At 33.8% G+C, this 21232-nt stretch overlaps 1 protein-coding gene across 3 annotated transcripts in view; it reads left to right on the plus strand.

Moving 5' to 3' along the window:
- The first annotated feature begins 6107 nt into the window (after positions 1-6107).
- LOC123527447 (uncharacterized) overlaps positions 6108-21232 on the plus strand; it is a 166228-nt gene continuing 151103 nt past the window's right edge. For all 3 annotated transcript variants that reach the window (XM_053523415.1, XM_053523413.1, XM_053523416.1), the window contains exon 1: positions 6108-7461. The gene's annotated coding sequence lies outside the window, so the exon portion shown is untranslated. The remainder of the gene's footprint in view (positions 7462-21232) is intronic.

Below are 21232 nucleotides of genomic sequence, written 5' to 3' on the forward strand. Positions count from 1 at the left end.
TGGGGAAGTTGGCAGTTACTTGCAGAGAACAAGTTTGTACTCGTGCAGGTTCTAAGAACACTGCCCGCCGTTACATGGATGCAATACTGTTGAAAAATGGTGTTATATGTATACCCAACAAAATATTTTACTCCCCCTCTTCACACCAAACCCTGTATCCGCCCCTGGTTATAAAGTTTAAACTATTCAGTGACTGAATTATGAAACTTTAAACCGCCCTACCTTTAAATTTTGTTGGTTAAATGGTAATGTGCTATGTAAACAATCCTAGATCTACAGAGTGTGCGCATTCTTTTCAAATAGGCCGTAGATTTGATTTCTTTGTGTGGTTTAAACATAATTTATTCATCTATATTTTACACAACTGCTTCTTTGTTTGCCCCAGGTTAATAACCCACTTGAAATACCCGCATTTGCACGTGCAGAGGTATTTCATATTTGGTTACTAACCTGCGCACGTGCACAGGTATTTCATATTTGGTTACTAACCTGCGCACGTGCACAGGTATTTCATATTTGGTTACTAACCTGTGCACGTGCACAGGTATTTCATATTTGGTTACTAACCTGCGCACGTGCACAGGTATTTCATATTTGGTTACTAACCTGTGCACGTGCATTTGTACCCTAGCTAGAGTTATGATACAGGAAAACACCATTGGATGCGAAGTCAAGTTTTATTCTTGTTCAGTCAACCAAAATTAAACTGTTAACATTTTACAAACTATAGGACAACACTGACCTGTGAGATTTGACCTCTTCAGACAAAAAAACAACGTTTATTTATAAGATTAATTATTTTGATGCCGCCTTGTCACTTGGTCTATATTGTAAAAGTGATCGTTAATTCATATTTTATAGTTTCATTAGAAGCCAGTCCGCTGAAATTATTCATAATCACACCTTTCAATTATTGTAATCTGTGGCCCTCCTTTAAACGTACATAAAACAGTCGAATAAAATCTTCAAATGTTGTTACTATGCTGTGAGAGGAAAACAAAAGTTCCACTTTACGTGACTTACGTGACATGTTTACAATGCTTATATCTTTTAATAAAAAACTCCTGTGAAAATGGATTTCTGAATTTGAAATGTTAAATACATTTGACTTGCCAAAGATGTAGATGTACCCGAAGCAGAGACTGAGGACATCGATTCGCTATAAGATTGTGAACATTTTGAAACCTCAAGTTTCTGTTCATCATTTGGCCTTTTGAAACCATAACGGCAGTACTACGGTGTCCTGTTTGGGGCAATTTGTATTGTTCTTGGACATTATCTTGAAACAGCCTAGTGGCCGTTGTAGCTCTTAAGGAGTTTATATATTCTTTATATTTATATTTATGGTAAAGTTATATGTATTTTATGTGACAGCAAAATCCGTGTAAATGCGCTCCATGTAAGCGCTCAAGGCCATTCTCGCACACCATATAGTCCGGACTTCTTTAAAGGTGCAAAATAAAGACAAATGAATAGACATAAATCTTGAAAAAAGACTACACATTTTGTAAATTAGTACTAAACATTATGATAGCCGTGCAATATTCCCTTGAAATCAACACAAGAACAGAGATCTGTATTTTCTTAGACTGACATGGGGGTCATTTTGTCCTACTTTCATGTTTATCGTTTTTCCGTAATCGGTCGGAAATTCTTCGGGATCACGTGATTCAGTTTAAAATTGTTTCAAACGAATATCCGTTTAAAGACGCGCGACAAAATAACTGTATTTCCATGATGGTAATTATACACGACTTGCACGAAAAATATGAAATGTACAAAATTTATGTTTAAATTTGACAGTGACATATATTAGGCCAAGACAATGTGTTTAATGTCTAAAATCTTTTTAAATTAATGTAGCCTTATGTACATAAATCAGTGTATTTAGGTAAATTTCAATCACATTTTGTTTCAACAGTGTAAGACAGTTATTCATTTATATTCTTAAAACTATACTGAAAAGAGATTAACTGAAAAAGTTTGCAGACGAAGTTGTAAAAACACTTTTATTCGGGAAGGGCCTGAATTGTCCTCCCGCAAACTTGTAGTATAGCTGTTTATCTGTATTATAAGAATGATTTTCATGAAGGTTTTGTGAGTTACAAAATTGTTGAATTCCTTGTGCTAAGTTTGTAAAAATCACGTTATCGTTTGGGCATATATTTTGCATCTATTTATAAATTATAGCCTCGTTTCGGAGGATTCTTCCGAAAAAATCCGAAGATGCTCGACGGGTTCGTAAGCAGTCGGAAAACATACTTTCGGTTTGAGATAGGCAACATTTTTTGTTTATTTGTTAGTTATTCGTGAACATATTCATGACTATTTGGTCAGATCTGATGCAGTGAGCCATATTTTCAGTAAATAGGAAGTCTCAGCTACAAACTCTGGTTTTCATATAATACAGTTCGGGTTTTAGTAATGGACCTTTAAAGCGTATCGGGTAACTACGGAAATCCTGTTTGGATGATGTCGTATGTCGTCCGTAGCCCGTACGACAATGCGACAGGACATCGCGACAATGCGAAACGACACACGACAATGCGACGCGACAATAACATCACAATATTTCACATTGTCGAGTCAAAATGCGGTGTGTCGTATCGCCCTGTTGCGATGTCGTGACGCATTATCGTCTGTCATGTCGCATTGTCGCGATGTCGTGTCGCATTGTCGTGCGTGCGGTAGGACTTTTTTTGCTGGTCGCGACGTGGACAATGCAACCCGTGACAATGCGAAGCGATATTTCGCATTCTCGTCATGAAATGGCCTACGTCGTGGCTGTTCCGGAATCGCGAGATCATGTTTATGACCATATTTCTGGAGTAGTCTGTTCCACCGATCTGTCTCGCGAGACAGATTTTATTTATTCAACGGGAACGGCTATAGTAGGTAACGTAATCTGACTGAACTTATATCAAACTGACTAATAAATATACATGTACCATATTTAGATTATTTCACTGTAAGCAAATTCTGCCAGTCATTAGCTAGATTAAGGGTATCGTCACATAGATTGAATATTGAATCTGGTAGATGGGCAAGACCAATTCGTATACCAGTAAATGAAAGGAAATGTATTTGTTGTAATATACTTGAAGATGAGTATCACTTTATAATTGAATGTCCATTATATGTTGATTTAAGGAAACGATTTATTAATTCAAGATACTGGAAACGACCGAATATGATAAAGTTTATTGAACTTATAAAAACCGAAAATAAATCAGTCATAAGAAAATTACGATCTTTTATACACAATGCTCTTGCCATAAGAAATGACTATTTGTTTAGATAAGAATCCAAGGTACTTAAATTATCATTTACTTTTATCATTACTTCGATTTGTAGTTTATTAGTGTAGTTAAGCCAGTATATTAAATATAACACAAAATAAACAAATTTTGAAAATTTTAATGTTTCAATCGATATAATATTTCCAAAATGTTAACCTTTATTCGTTTTTTTGGAATGGAAAAGGTTAACACTAACTGGAATATTTTATACAGTAAAGTTATTATCATCTGGACCTTCCTTTTTGCTTTCGTGAAAGGTTTACGGTGATCTTGTTTTTGAGGTATGATTAATTATGTATATGTATATATTTCTCTAGGTATGACATTGTTTATGAACATGACAGAATGTTTCTTGTAGTATGGTTACATATAATTATGTGTTCGTCATATTACTACCATGCAATGTTTTTCCTCATGGGCTTCTTAGCCTAATGGAATGAAATATAATAAACTTACATGTACGAAAACAATATACAGGGTTATTGTATATTAAGGTAATTAATTTAATCAATTATGATCAATTTGTTGAAATCGGACCGCCGCTCCTTTTCTGCCACAAAATATATTATAAAGAATATTGATCTCTAAAAGATCACCAACCTTGATCACGCGATCTGCACATCAGACAAAAAAGACTTTTTTAGCTTTTCCTATATATAGCAAGGTCAATTTGTACTCTTGGGGAATGATTCGAAAATATAGGTATAGAAATCCAACACAATGCAGCAAGAACGAAGCGTCTGTGCTTGCGGTTTTAGACGTCATGAAGGTTTTGAAGTTGTTTCCATATAAACATATGACCGGAGCCCGGTCAAGACAAATTTTGACGATTGTTAAAATATACTTTGTGAGTGACATAAACATTCATGCCAAATATCTAGCTCAAGGGTTTGACGTTGTAGACAAGAAGAATTTTAACATGTGGACCCAACTCAAAACGCCTGTTAAATTTCGATTCAAAATATTAGTCAGTAGTCATAAGTACCAAAATGTTGATTTTAAAGGAACTGTGAGCGCTTAGAAGCAGCAAAAGTTTCTTCGTTCATGTTTAAGCAAGTATATTTTACTTGAAATATAATACCGTGAGTATAGAGAGGGAACAAAAGTGTATTCACAAATCATACTTTTGTAACGGGCACCGCCTTCCTAAGCCGGGTTTTAGGGGACAAGATCAGTTGGTAAGAGAAATACGAGTACGGGGTTCGAATCCGACTCGGGAATAAAGTTCAGACCTTAAAGTAAATCAACAATTCAAAAGTAGATATCACATTTAATATTCAACCTGTGTCTTATCCCAACTAATATACAATGTACATATTAACAATGTATAAATCCTACATGTTAACGTTAGCAAGTGAGGGAACTCGACGCTTGTGCAGCGAGAGAAAGAACCCTCTCGAACAATCATCGTTTACACATTTTATGCACATTTTACCGCGTAAAAAGATCTAACAATTGTTTCATTGGTCGCAGCAATAGTATCTAAGCAACGCATTACAAAACAAAACTTCGTAAGTTTCCGTAAGTGCAATTGACCAACCATGAACAAGATGACATACAAGTGATAATGATTGGTTATTAGCGGTGCGCGTTCCAATCAAATGCCTCGTATCAGCAGACGACATTTACTAGAAGTCAAATACATACATTCCATTTGAAGTATATCGAATAAATGAATGACCTTTTGTAAACAACTCTGATTTGGTTCATATATCTGTTCATTTTATTATCATGTAAGTTTGGCATGATATTTCTCTATTATATCTAAAAATACCTAAGGTATGCGAACATTTGTTAAGACAACAAAGGAACAAAAATGATAATGTCAAAAAGGTACATGCGATATGATTTACTATTATTTAAGAACACAAAGGACAGTCCTTGGATGAAATTAACACTATTGTTATTTGAGGAAAGAAGAAAAACAAACAAGCTAAAGAATTTAAACAAAAATGAAATATTTATAACAGGTCCTATCACCTTGTTTATGTCCATAAATAAGGTGTTAACAGTTTTTGTGAGCAGAATATTTATTAGATCTACTATTATTTTTACATGAAGAAATTGTGAAGACAAAGAAATCATTAATTGCACAGTATGTAGATAAAAGCCGAAATTATCAGACATGTTTCACTCTTATGGTCAATACTTCACAGGAAAGCATGGAATAAGTACAAATAAATATAAGATTAGTATATACAAATTCTGTCAGAGGAAAAGGCTTTGCAAAAGGAACAGAGAAGGAATTCAAAGAGACCGCATAATAAAAGTAACTAATATATACTAGAAGATACTTTTGTACGAAATAGTAAAAGTGGAAACTCATCAGGTCTCTCAACACGACAAAAACGAAAAATTCATTTTTGCAGGCTCTGTTTGATTGAGCCTGTTCATGGACGGTAGTGGAAATGCATTCTATCGTCAACGCAATCCTAGCATAGTAGTAATCGGCAAGAAGTCAAAAGGGGACAGGGCTGAATTTCTAATAGAAACAAACTGATGGTTAGCTGTGGCTAAAATGCACTAGAAATTATCTAATATACATGTGCAATCATCAAGTTTTAGGATTTCAGGTCTAGTGGTTCTCAAGTTAATGATTGGAAACGGTTCCATGTTCTGCTACTGTAATCTTGAGGGAATGGCCCAAAGATCCAGAGGGAGCATCTGCTTGGCATATCTAATCATCCACTGAAGTTGAAACATTCTTAACTATGTTGTTTCTCAGGTTATTGATCGTAAACGGTTTTCAATGTTCAGGCCTCTGTGACACCCCATCACCCCCCCCCCCCCCCCCCCCTCCCAAAAAAAGAAGAAAAAAAGACAACAACAATATTTTTCATCTCCATGAAGTTTAAAGGTCCCGGGCTAATAAATCCTCAAGTCAATGATCGTTAACCGTTAACCTTGTCAGTCTCTGAGACTTTGATTTTGACGTTTATTGATGGACCCAAAATCAAAGGGATTATCCACTCTTCTGGTAAATCATCCAATGAGGTCTCATTATTTTGTGTCAAGTGGTTCTAAATATATTAGGAACGGGTTTCCATGTTTAGACCCAGGTGATCTTGAAATTGGATCGAGTCACTACAAAATAACAGGATAATATACTCTGCATGTCTAATCATCCCATGAAGTGTCAACGTCCTGGGTCAAGTGATCTAATGCTATTGATCCAAGCGATTTTCATGTCCTTGAATCTGTGATCTTTAATCAAGTGACCCACAAACCAATAGAGATAATCTACTATGATTGTCCGCACATCTAATGAAGTTTCAATATTATAAGGTCAAGTGGGTCAAAGTTATTGATCGGAAACGGTCCCTGTGACCTTAAATTTTGATGGAGTGATCCCCAATTAACATTAGAGTCATCTAGTACGTAAGCCCTTTCATCTTTAGAGTTTGGGGATTTTAGGTTAAATGGTTCTTCAGTTATATATCGGAAATAAAGTGTAATGGATGGACAGACGATCGGACGGGGAGGGCAAAAACAATATGTCTACCCTTCAGGGGGTGGGGGAACAATAACAGATAGAAGAAGACTCTCTAGAAGCACCCTGAGACAAAAACATATTCAGAGTCTTACATAATAAGCCAATCTGTTATCGAAACTAAGGTATAAAGATATAGAGGACCGATTACTTTTAAATCGCCCATTATCGAGTATAGTTTGATTATAAAAAAATATCAAAATATGAATCATCCTGTAAAGTTTGTTCATTGAAAAAGAAAATAAAGATGGTAAAATGACAAAAAGAGCAGTTACTTTGAAACGCATCCCCACGCATATTTCTTCCAAATAACATAAATAGTCAACGTGGTATACCAAAACATATATCAATGCAAACGATCAGTAGGCCTACAATCATGACAAGCCTCGTTCCACAAGGTTAACTATATTTAAATTTTAATGACAAAATCGTTCAATGAGAACTGTTTTCAAATATCTATACGTAGTTAACTTTGAAATCAAATATCTTTGTCCTCTATTTTTTCCCGAATATCTATAAATAGTATAATCTTCATGTGACTGAGTAACTATTGCCAACGATGTTGAAACGTCATTTCCGCCCAAGGCGGTATAGCTTAAAGTTCCTAATTTTCTGTGTTACTGTGTTTTAGAATTCTGTGGATTAGAATGGACTTCAGTAAACAGAAACAATGTAAGTTCACACCTTTCTTTAATTTGTCTCCTGTCTTTCAGCAAAAATAAAATAAAAAAGAAAAAGAACTGTTTACCCCGAATGAAATCAACTTGTTCATTATTAGCTTTAAAAACGATATATAAAACATGTTTGACAATACAACACCAGGCATTTTATTGTAAACTTTGTTGACATAAACATGCTAATAGTAGTGTTAACTGTAAAAAGCGGAGACTTTTGACGTGCACGAGATTAAATAGATATTGATTATGGCCTGATGTCTTACAAATTTGTATCTTTATGAAAAAAAACTGGCTGTATGTGAATAAGTTTGAAGAATTTAACGATATGCCAAAATAATTGCCAATAGTAAATTTTCAAAAGAAAAATCCCGTATTTTAAACACGAACATTAGATATTTGATATCGAGATGTTAAACATAATGTGTTTTTGAGTGACACAGTATAATTATTATTGTTGCAATTAGTATTTAAATTATGTATTGTTCTGACATTGGTTATACGCTTGACCGTAATGTTCAAAAGAGCGCTTAATATACGGTAAAGTTTGTAACATTGTTTATACAATGCTGTAAGTGTTTCGTAAATTGCAATCCAAAAGCAAATCTTAGATGACTTTAATTTACCATAAAATGTGTGTGAGACATTAAAATTAGCTGGCATATTTTGTCTGTCTGCCATACAGTCCTGTATAATGACCACAATATCTTGTCAAACGGACATGACATTATGTTAACGTACAGCGCTAACTTCTTAAAAGCTGTGTTATTTTGTCTGTTTGCTATACTGTCTTGTCCGCCAAGCATATTATCTCGTCAAACGGACATACCATTATGTTTACATACAACACTAACTTGTTAAAAGCTGTGCTATTTTTTCTGTGGCTGTACTGTCCTGTCTTCTGACTATAGTATCTTGTCAAATGGACATGCCATGTTAACGTACATGACTTACTTGTTGTGTTATTTTCTTTGTTTGCTAAACTATCTTGTCTAACGAACATATTAGCTTGCCAGATAGATATGCCATTGAATCTACATACAGTATTATCTTCTCAAAAGTTTTGTTATTTTGTCGATTTGCTATACTGTCCTGTTTTCTCTGACCATAGTATCTTGTCAAATACTCATGCATTTATGTTAACGTACAGTACATACTTGTTAAAAGCTGTGTTTTTTTCTCTGTTTGCTATACTGTCTTGTATAACGACAGTATTACCTTGTCAAATGGTCATGCCATTGTAATTTATATAAACTTACAGCATTAACTTGTTAAATGTTGTGTTATTATCATGTCTGTTTGCTATGCTGTTTAGTCTACTGTCCCTATTATCTTGTCAAACGCACATGCCATATAATCAGCCGATATGCTATCATGTAAACATAAAAAACAAACTTATCTAAATTGGCAGATCCCACCAGACAGTCCAGGCGTTCCATATTCAGTACCTTTTTATCTCTGTTTAAATTGTTTAAAAAGTCCAGCTAAAATCCTTTTATCCAAAATTGCAAGGCCCAAAGCTGAGAGTTTTTGTATGAAGAAGCATTGTTAAAACGTCCTCTACCAAACTTGTTCAAATTCAAATTTATATACCTGGGCTTCGACTTAAGAAAATATTTGTGCATTTTGCTGTTTAAATTTGTGATCAAATCACGTCCCTTGGGTACAAATGGGTCTCACCTTAGGTCTGTTTTTTTACATAGACTTATAAAATAAAAATTTACATTAACTTTAACCCCTGACCTTAATTTTTTAATTTTAATATTTGTCGACTTGATTTGTTTTGTTGGGATAAACATCTCAACAATACAATTATATGTGATATGGCGAGTATCCAGATTTAATGGCGGAGGAAGCCCCCAGGTGCCCTTTCGTGCATTGTTTCATCACGAGCGGGCCTCTTAGTAGAACGACCGAACTTCCGCAAGCCAGCTGGGTGGCTTTTTCGCATGACAAATTCAACGACCCGAGTGAAGATCGAACCCACATCAATGGGGGTCATGTGATCCAAAGTCAGTGATCTTAACAACTCGGCCATAAAATATCACAATTAACGTTACAGGAATTTCAGATTATATACATTACAATGATTAAAAGCTGATATCATTTATATAGACATTGATGTCGCTAACAACTCTTTTATTTTAATCTACAAATTTCTGTAGATAAGATCTAAAAAGAAAAATATTTTTGCTGCTGTAATGACGCACAATAAAATGCTTCAAAATGGAAAAAAAGGTTTGGGGTTATCGTGCATTAGAGAAACATTTAGTAAAAAAATAAAATTTGGTGAATTTGGTCTTTTTAAAGTTGTAAATTCTTTTCAAAAAATCGTTATTGCTTGTATTTCGATATTGCGAAGTGAGTTGTTACCAAGTTCGTTCAAGTCTTGTTCCAGGGGTCTATATCGGTAAAAAATTACCCTTCTTTCTAAAAATGTTACGCACTGATCTTACTAGATGTTTGACAAGTATTCTTGCCTAATATCATTATGCCCTAAATTAGGTATTTGACATGAAAGATTGTGTTATGGTCATCTGCCACGTTTGATCAGATAATGCATCTGGGTTAAAATGTGTCACGCCCGGGCTTCACTTATTGATGAAAGAAACAAAATCGTCTTGTCTAAACCAACAAGACCTTGAACGTACATATATTTTACATGTAGCTACTACCAAGTTAGTTAAAATCATGCTATGTTGGGTCAAATTCTTTGACCCACTTTGGGGTTCACGTCTTTTGCATAGTATATTAGAAAATTCCTTTCTAGTGCCCTGACCTTATCTAGCATGCGGCACTGCGGTATGGTCCTCTATCAATTATGTTACTACCTCTCTTTAAGACATTAACCAGATAAAGCTAGTTATGTTTGAATGTCTATAATTCTCTATATGTTGCGTTTGTCGGTTAAAAATTGGACAGTATGTAGAGCGAACAATACATTTTAGGTTGACGTCGATAAAATTACCCCCAAATTTAAAAGTGAATAAAATAAACAGTGACAAATGTTCATGTATTGTATGGGTATAGATGCCGGTTGTAGAACCTCGAACAAGGTTGAAAGCTTTTCAAATATGGTCAGAATAATATAACATGTTTAAATTGAAACACCATCACATTCTATGAACTGTCTTCATCTCCACAGATACCCCCAGGTACCTGATCTTGGTTTCAAACGGTAGGAAACTCATTGCCATAGGGTTCGAACCGGGTTGCAAACATTCTAGACTTAATAATGGTTGAATTAATAATATTTCAAAGATTTGAACACTAACTATTTCGAGTCATGTTAGTCAAAATTACGTGATAGTAAGTAGAAATTTTGAGACAGTATTTCAGGATATTCAGTTTGGTATTTAATTTAGTTTCTCTGTCAGTGAAGCATTTGCAAAGGCAACGGTGGAAAACAGCACAGTCGATTCTTTCTGTCGCGTTCTCTGTTTTGTTTTGTCGCGTGGTTTCGCTCTGTTGCGTTGACGCGCTCGCATGAACGATCCACAAAACTTTCAAAACTTCGTCATTGCACATCTACGTACGCTCTAGGACGACAGAACGAAATAAGTAAAGAAGATTGGCACCAGCCCACATGACATAATGAAATATCTTAAACTAGCCACCAAGATAGTTACATTATCGTTATGTGTTTCCGATTGTTTTAGTTGTTGTTTGTTGTTTGTTAAGGCCTATGCTATTTTGAAATTATGAATATGAATAAGGTGGGTGGGGTACATAATATTATTTCTGAGGATTTTCGAAGTTACTGTAAAACAAACGTTATTCCAGTGTGACAATACATGAAGTGCTGAACTCTTACTTTAATTAAAAAAGGTAAAGTGGGATAAGTTATCAGTATGTTCGTGTCACAGTTTTCGGGGTAAGTATTCCATGTCATCGTGCATAACTGCGAAAAACTATAACATACATAATAAAGGTAAACTATCCGTGTAAAAGAGCTGATAGCTATTTTACTATTTCCTTTAATCACTATTCTAAAAACCACATTACAATTTAACAGGTGTTGGCAAAATTTGTCGTTTTTGTGCACATGCCTTTACACATGAAAGAAGTCCGAACTATAGGTATGGTGTGCGAGAAGGGCCTGAGCGCTTACGTAGTGCTCATTTACAGGGGGGATAGTACTGCTCAGATAAATAGCAGTATTCATTTTGTAATTACTTTTACAAGGTATGTCTGATAAATGACATCGAGAATTCTAAGTGACTTTTAGAAAGCTGCATTTTCAAGTACCTGAAATTTTCCACTTTGGTTATAAAAGCATTTTTACAATAGATAATAACTGACTACAGAAGGTAATAAAATACGCTTGACCTAGAGAATGCTACAACCTACTAAACTTCAAACTTTAAGTTTAAAATTATATTGAACACGTTTGCTTTAATTTAAGGTGAAAAATATGATAAAAATCAAATAGATCATTTCGGACATGTTAGACAGTGAGCAAGCAAACATATCGTACGTATTATTTAGCATGGATGATTTGCACTGTGAATATATACACTTTACACTTAACATTTAATTCCACGAGTACACACACATATACACATATATTTACTTTTACCTTTTATACATTAGGAATATGTTTGTTTTACATGTAAGATTAAAGCATTAACCCCTCGTGAAAATATAATGCATGTGGCGTTCACTGTTGATATATAATTGTAACATTATATTTTGACGTTACACTCAAACAAACAAACCCTTTTGGCATATTCATTTAGATATAAAAATAAACAAACAAACAAACAAAAATGGGAACAATGTTTATTTTGTTTGATTGAGAATAACACCGAAACGACACAATGACCTTTTCCCAGGTTTTGTTGGTGGGGAAAGGCTACAGGTGTCCCTTCAGACATTTTTGGGGCTCAGACTAGTACCTAGATCGAGACACTAATCTCAGTTAGATGGCTTCCTTACATGAAAAATATTATTTAACCTCAAGTTAGTTTTTGATCCCACGCCGGTGATGGGCGAGGAATTCGAAGCCAGCAACCATGACCATCAAGTTTTTCTTTTGCAAGTATAAAACATAAATATTCAATTAAACGTGAACATAATTACTCTCAATGACATTTACCACTTCGGAAATTACAAATGGTTTGCCGAATACACCATACATTTAATTACAAATGTTTACACACCATGTGGGTCGGAAAGTACGAAATTTACGTTCTTGAACGTATATGTGAATCGTCATGTTTAAAATGTAAACAGAGACAAAAAAGTAACTGTTTTTTGATGTTCGTGGTAAGGATCGACTTGTGATTGTCAATGTTCCCGATACTGAATAGAATCTATATATGAATGTATAAACACGAGCCGTTTCATCTAACAGGACTTACAAGAACATAGTAAGCGGTTGTTTATTTATTGTATTTATGTTCTTGTAACCTTTGACACTGATTTCGAGGACAGGCCGGGTTTGTGACATATACATGGCTGTTGTTGGGCTGGAAAAAGATAGGTCTAAAATTTAAACTAAAAGTGTATTGCATAAATGTTTCGTTATTTCTGTGCATACAATTCGGTTGTTTAAAGGTTAGAATATCAGAAAATTACAGGAAATAAAACATATCTTTGAAAAAGTCCCAATCTTTCATCATTTGTTTGGTTGGCGCATGATTACAAATTTAACGTTAGTACGCAGTGATGTGCATGAAGCCGAGTAAAGTGATAATTTTGATGTCACGTTGGTTTTATTTTGTTATTGTGAGTGATCGTTAAGTGATCAGAAAGATCGAACAGTGGGACGTTATAAAATGTGATGCTTTATTTAGATTAGATAGTCAATCGGACAATAAGGAAATCTAAGGTAAAATTCTCCTATTATTTCGTTCACTAAAGAAAACATGGCGGACATATTTTTGTAAAAGAGCGCACGTGTGAATCGTGTAACACAGTTTTACGACGTTTTCTTAGAAAACTAACTCTCAGCTCATTTACACTGACATATCCTTGATTTAAGAAGTATATATATATTGTATATATATGAGAGACATACAGTACCAAATACTTACCTGGAAAATGTCTATGCATTTCCTTCTAGTGCACTGTGGGGACATGTTCTTGAGTGTCATTGATACTTTATAATTTATTCGGAGATACATTTTTTATTATTATTAGTTTCTTTTTGATCCCCGTGCATTTCTCGCGTTGTTATGACAATCTCAGTTTTACATAGGAATTTTGCATTGTCAAAATAGCATAGGCCTTAACTGTCAACATTTGAATGACAATGAAATATTGTGTCCAATTGTCATTTAAATATGTCAATATTTGAGAGAGATACGTTTTTCACCAAACCAAAGACTTAATTAGAAAAATTACGACGTTTAAAACTATTTAATCATGAATAAGGTTATTTTAAACCGTCCTACCTTTTGTTGAGTAGATCAGTGGTATTGTGCTATGTAAACAAGTGTCAAGTTATCATCATAAATCTAAAAATTTAAATAATGAGATGCATTCTTTCAAATAGGCTGTAGATTTATTTCTTTGTTTGTCTACACTATAGAAAAAAAACAACTGAAACATGAAATGTGAATCAAGTTAAAATTGATATTGTTAGGTATAATAGTCTAGTCCAGATTTCAATAAATGTGAGAGGTACAGGCATTTTGTTAGTATTTGGTCTCATATACATTTTTAGTATAATTTGGGTATGCTGAATTCAAAAATATATGTTGGCCATCTGACAAATAATTTTTTGTAAGTCAAAATGGCGGAAAACAAAATGGCCACCAAATTAAGATATTTCTAATATAAATATGTAATAGTATTACAAGTATCCAAAAATATGTGGGGTTCTTCATCAAAGTTATGTGTAACACAGTAACAGATTAAAATAACAACACTTTTTTTAAGAAAAATTAATTTTTAATTCAAATGTGTGTTCCGTTAGGAGAAAAAAAGCTAGCATTTAAAAACCCACTCTAACTTGACTATTTTGCCAAAAAGATGATTATCAAATTATTCACCTTGGTTATAATTGCAAAGCTATTGCTAAATACAGTACACTAATTTAATATTTGGAATCAATTTACAGGACAGAAGATAAATCCATAAACTGTTTATTACATAATTGTTTCAAAATAATATAGATTGAAATATTTGCTTTCACAGTCCCATTTCATGTTAATTTACTGCCTCGAGTTCATACAGCTGGTAATGCTTTATCGCATATACATAATAATTAAATCTGTGCATAAAAGCCTAGTCTTTTTACATTAATACATCTGAGGGTCCTACATCTAGGTGTACACTTGCAAGCAGTGAACTCAGTACAAGCTTGGAGAATTGGATCACGAGTAAAAAGAACTGGCTTAAGTGTGTCATCTGCCACTTTCCATCCCATGTCGGAAGATGCAGGCAGGTCTGCATTGAGAACAGTTGATTGGTTCTATACCAGGGCTTGATAAGCAAGCAATCACTGGTTGGGGGTATGTGTTCAGGATTTGAAGACCTGCCAAACATTTTGAACACTGTCAGTACTTATTGCATCTTGGCCATACATTTTGCAAATTAAATATTCACAGTTTTTCATTACTTCATCAGGCAGTTGGCCATATCCAAGACCTTCTATCAGTTTTGCACTGACTGTAAGCACTTTAAATACAGATCTTTAGAGATTCCACAGAAATTTGATGTTGTGTCTCAGCCAGTGTGTGCATGAAAAGATAGGAAATCACTATGCAACTCTTCAGTTATTGAGGATTTCTTTAATACTGTGTTGACTTGAATGTATTTTCGTTTTTTCACTGTTCCAATCATCATCAATACTGTTGCATTTGTTTCCTGCAAGTGGCATAGTAAGAGCAAATACTTCAGTGTCTCTGGCAGGAACAACAACAGTGTTACAATTTGATCGTTTACTGATGTGAACAGCATGAAGAATGATTCTTGTGTCAGCTTCCTCAAGTTTAGCCTTTAATTCATCCAAATGAAGTTCAATGACAGTGTTTTCAACAGTTTCTTCTTCCTAAAAGCCTACGCAAACAACCAACGTCTTATCTGTAAGCGATTACATGATCAGCTTCTGATAAAAATCTACTATGTCAATTTTATTTGTAGGAAAGTGCAAAAAGTTACACTAGATTTCAAATAATTCATTGATATTTGCAATCCACCCATTCTAGGTCACTGCCCATTTCAAATCCACAAGCTTAAAGAAAAGAGCCTGGTCAACAGTTATAACCGAATGTGACAGTCCCTGCCTTTCTGATATATGCATACACGTTTGAACAACAGTGTTTAATGTGTCGATATCTCATTCTCAGTAAGTGTCAGCGGAATAACATGATCAGTTTCAGGATCCATTGATTCCAGGGTTTTTTTCCAGTTAAAGATGTGTCTACTATTAGTATGCCTCTGCAGCTCAATGTGTGCCCTGCACTATGAAAAAGGTTTACTAAATGTTTTAACCTAGTCATCTAGTGCAATGTACTTGCAACACCTCATCAGGAGTGTGCTTAGGAGTCCATTTTTTACCATCACTCACTCCATAAACAATATCTTGTGCTACACTTAAATTTTTTGTTTGCCTATCAGGTTCAGGACTTTTATGGTCAAATTCTTCATCTAGAAGCTCTTGTCCACCATACGTTAAATTCAGAAACATGAACAGACACACCGGAACACAGTTTACTGAATCATTTTCAGTCACACTCAGTCCAGGATGTCCTTCCAGAGATAACAAATCAACCCTTAATTTAAGTGCGAATGTCGAAGAAGTCATCACTGGACTTATATTTCTGTTTTGTCAGCCGTTCATCACTATTACCAGTAGTATTATAATGGGCATCTCTTAGCATTGACGCAGCACATTCATATGGAACAAGAAGTGTATTCCTTTCATCAAAAGATATATGTAGTGGAGTTACAAATTAAAATTGGTTTCCCAGTTTACTTTTTTGAAAGATGATATTCTAGAATTAAATGACAAAGAATTGCAGAAGAAGTCTCTGCAGTACGTTTGCTGAGTATCTGTTCCAACTGTGTGAAAGCTGCATTATTTGCGATTTCATTGCAGCATACCCACGTTCATGTATAAGAAAGATTATGACAAGATCTGTATTTGAGTTGTCCGACTTGGGTGCGAACTCCGTATCTAAAAGAATTTACTGACTAGTTATGTTAAAGAGTTTTTCATGTTGTTGTTTTTTTTCTTTTTGTCTTCACAGAACATACACATTTCCCAATTTAGTAGAAGTATATCATAAGTTTGATGAGGATGTAGCTTTATCTGAAGTTTGTTATTAAACTTAGCTTTGACTGAATAGTATGTATTAGTTCTTCGTGGACAAAATTAGAATAACACTTTCTATGGCAACGTATATCGTCATTTTTATCATGTTTTTTTTTTTCAATTCTACTAATGGCTTCATATTTAGAAAAAATCTCTAAAATAATCTTGATTCAGCACGCTCTTTTAGCGATGTTATGCCTTGAAGCTGTTTAGTTTCAAGTTTTGTCAGATTTTGCCTCCTGACAAATGATGCACTATTATGTGCTATCTTGAAATGGTCTCTTCAGATGCAAAGTCTTGTCCATTCTTACTTCGGAATATTTTAACACATATGAAAACAAAATAATATTATATCATTCTCAAGCAATTATAGCATATAAAAAGCTATCTTTAAATAACTTGACTTGACTATAAATAAACTTATCACAGATACTGAAAGTTAAAATGAATACAATTTCACAAAATCTTAAAATATAACGAAGTATATTAAGCAAAGCATCTCTAAAAACTTTTAGAAATAAAATATACATGTAAATTTGTCCTACCTATAAAAAATCCTTAGGAAACCTAATTCCATGAAGTATTCTTGACACCTCTAAAACCTTAATGATCATGAAAGAGTGTGTTCTTGTCAGGGTTAATGTACATTGAATAACAGGTAAAACACTCCAAATAGTTTAGATGAGGACTTAAACAAAAACGTGATTTGACTCAGATTGTTATTGTGATAGAGACCTGTATTGTTTATACTAATTATGTTAACATGAATTAGCCTTAATCTTAATCCATGTCACACCTAATTTTCATCAATTATTATGATGCTAAGGTATTAAAATGTTGATTATTAAATAAAATGATCTTACCAGGATAAAGTAAGTTCTACATGATAATCTGTTCATTACAGACAAATTGTCATGTTAATTAAGTTTTAGCTTCCCCGTTGTTGTTTTTCTTAAATGACTATTTTAATACTGCAAAATGATTTCATCAAAAGAAAATTCTTTTTGACATTAAAATTCCAGCGGAAGTTTACAATCTAATACTTAGTCTCATTTCTCTGTTCCATAATTGATGTTCGGTATTTTTTTTATTTTTTTTTTTAATTGTCTTCAAATTCCCCTTTTGGAACCCCGTAAAATTCACATTTTTAACTTTTGACATATTTTATTGATAAATATTTACTAAATTATTCTAATTACATGAAATAATTTGTTGAAACATATCTAAAGATAAAGATTTGTATTATAAAGTGATATCAAAGGAAAATTTTTTGTTAAAAATAGTGGTCATTTTTGCCCCCATTTTTTACCCTTTCAGAGGCATTTGCCAGATGGCCAACATATATTTTTGGATTCAGCATACCCAAAATATGTTAAAAAGGTATGTTGGACCAAATACTAACAAAATGCTTGTAACTTCTTAAATAAGCTTATATCTGCAAAATCGGACTAGACTATAAGAAATTATTGAAATCACGATTTGAAATAAAATGCAAACTTACCCAGATCAATTTCACGCACATTTAGTAAGAATATGCTTTAGTACGGTAGTATGTTTAGGAGACGCACTTGATAGTTTTAGATTAATTTATCTTGAACATTCGATATAATATGTCTAATGTCTTGCGCTGAAAATACTATATCGTACGCTCGAGATAAAATATTATAGTCTCAAGATAAGATGAGTTGTTCTCGAAATAAAACATCATGTGTGTATGAGATAAGATGTCGAGCAAACGAAATAAGACGTTGTGTGCTCGATATAATTTGTCTGTCGCTCGAGATAGTTAAGTCATGCGTTCGAGATGATACTTCATGCGCTCGTGATAATTTTTTCTTAAAGCAAGAGAGTCATCGATAATCTGAATTTCATAGCTCAAACAGATATAGAATAAACAGGTTGACACAAGTAGCAGCCAACAATGGCGATGTCTTTAATTTTCCAAAATCAAAAATGTGTGAATAGTCTTAGTAAACAATTTCCATGAAAAATCATTGAGACAAACATGTAATACAAATGTGTCAGGATAGGCATGCTTCTTAACATATCATCTTGCTATTTATGATTTTTATAGGACACACATAAAATTAATTTTGTGTAATTGTTCTAAAATAGAAGTAATAATTCATTACAAGAATACATTCAAAGTGTACACTTTAAACAGACTGCTCACTATAGGTGACTAAAGCCTTTCATAAGCTATCTTCCACAGACATTTTTTTTCTATTTTAAAAACATACCTCAATCCCCACACTGTATTCGGCTAATTACTTGTGTGAGCGATACCGTCATCGTGTGATTTATGTACATGTAGCCTGTCTAGTTTAAATAAAAACAATGAACATTTCATAGACAGATTCGTCCAAGACAATGCATTTATTCTTACAAGTGAAGACATTAGTCATCAATAATATTGATATCTCTATAAAATCTATAGAAATGTATCGAAAGTCATGTATTTTGTCGGTTTTATATGTATTTTTCTTTGTTCAAAGTTCAAATAACTTAATTTACTGACGTATTACGAACTATTATATGTACAAGATTTTATGTAGTACATGTTTTTAAAGAACGGAATAAAAATCCAATATCTTGACCGGTCCTATTTGTTTCTGATAGTATATTTCTCGATTCAAAACACATTATTTTATCAAGAATTCACAACGTTACGCTACAATTGATAAAACAAAACCGGAACTAAACATTGTTATTTGTCTTTGAAACGTCATGACGTCTTTCCTGTTTACGGACGTTGGTTTTCCGCTCATTGTTTAAATGCCCTGCTATAAGAAATAGTTCTAAAAAGAAAACCGTTCGGTTGATTTTATTTTTATCATCCTTTTTTGAAATTGGTACACAAGAAAAAAGATAATGTGACTGTTTATAGGTGCAGATGTGAATATCCGACTCTCGGGTAACTGTTAAGGCGATAACTCAACAGGAGCCTCGTTATCGCCCAAATAGTTATCATCGAGACCAGAAAGACCCATCTGCACATACAACCAATGAAAGAATCTTATAATATAAATCTCACGAGGACGGTATCGCTCACATACGGTGGCATATAGTGGACATAGGAAATATTCTATCTATTACTCGCGCACGAGTTAGCACCACGTGGCACACGTAAGTTACGTGCACATGTAAGCTATCACTTACGAACGTGATAACAGATCTACGAAACTAGATATATCAGCCTTTCTTTTCAAAAACAAGAAGCATTTACTTTATTAAGTACAGGTAACTACTAAATAACACCTCTATAACCGACTTTTATACTTAAAAAGTGCAGATCTTTCACGTTTTCTCATTGGTCGGCTAACACGTGCGCATTATTATTATTATTACCGTTATTAATGAAAATTAATTCCTTTCATTTCTACTCCACAAACTTTCATGGTACAGTGGGAACCCTGTTATGTGTATTATCCGTCAATTAGGTACTGTTACATCAGCAGCAGATAAGATTCGGGGTGGGGACATTTATATAAATGTAGTAGTGGACCTAGGCCTAAAAACGAGTGCTTTGATGGTAACCTACAATTTAAGGTCGGTAATAAACATGAATATTGCATTTACATAAAAACTGTTTAGAGTAGAACGAGCACAATCAACGGGAACGGCTATAGTAGGTAACGTAATCTGACTGAACTTATATCAAACTGACTAATAAATATACATGTACGAAAACAATATACAGGGTTATTGTATATTAAGGTAATTAATTTAATCAATTATGATCAATTTGTTGAAATCGGACCGCCGCTCTTTTTCTGCCGCAAAATATATTATAAAGAATATTGATCTCTAAAAGATCACCAACCTTGATCACGCGATCTGCACATCAGACAAAAAGACTTTTTTAGCTTTTCCTATATATAGCAAGGCCAATTTGTACTCTTGGGGAATGATTCGAAAATATAGGTATAGAAATCCAACACAGTGCAGCAAGAACGAAGCGTCTGTGCTTGCGGTTTTAGACGTCATGAAGATTTTTGAAGTTGTTTCCATATAAGCATATGACCAGAGCCCGGTCAAGACAAATTTTGACGATTGTTAAAATATACTTTGTGAGTGACATAAACATTCATGCCAAATATCTAAGCTCAAGGGTTTGGCGTTGTAGACAAGAAGAATTTTAACATGTGGACCCAACTCAAAATGCCTGTTAAATTTCGATTCAAAATATTAGTCAGTAGTCATAAGTACCAATATGTTGATTTTAAAGGAACTGTGAGCGCTTAGAAGCAGCAAAAGTTTCTTCGTTCATGTTTAAGCAAGTATATTTTACTTGAAATATAATACCGTGAGTATAGAGAGGGAACAAAACAGTATTCACAAATCATACTTTCTTTTTAAATATAGTCATTGATCCGGGAAACCGTTCGTCTTTTGAAGTAGTTTTTTGTGTACAGAAGATCTATTACAATTTAAAACCGTAAATATACTGCAATTAGTACATACATTCCATTTGAAGTATATCGAATAAATGAATGACCTTTTG

Source organism: Mercenaria mercenaria, chromosome 14 (assembly GCF_021730395.1).
Source record: "Mercenaria mercenaria strain notata chromosome 14, MADL_Memer_1, whole genome shotgun sequence".
NCBI classification, from domain to species: domain Eukaryota; kingdom Metazoa; phylum Mollusca; class Bivalvia; order Venerida; family Veneridae; genus Mercenaria; species Mercenaria mercenaria.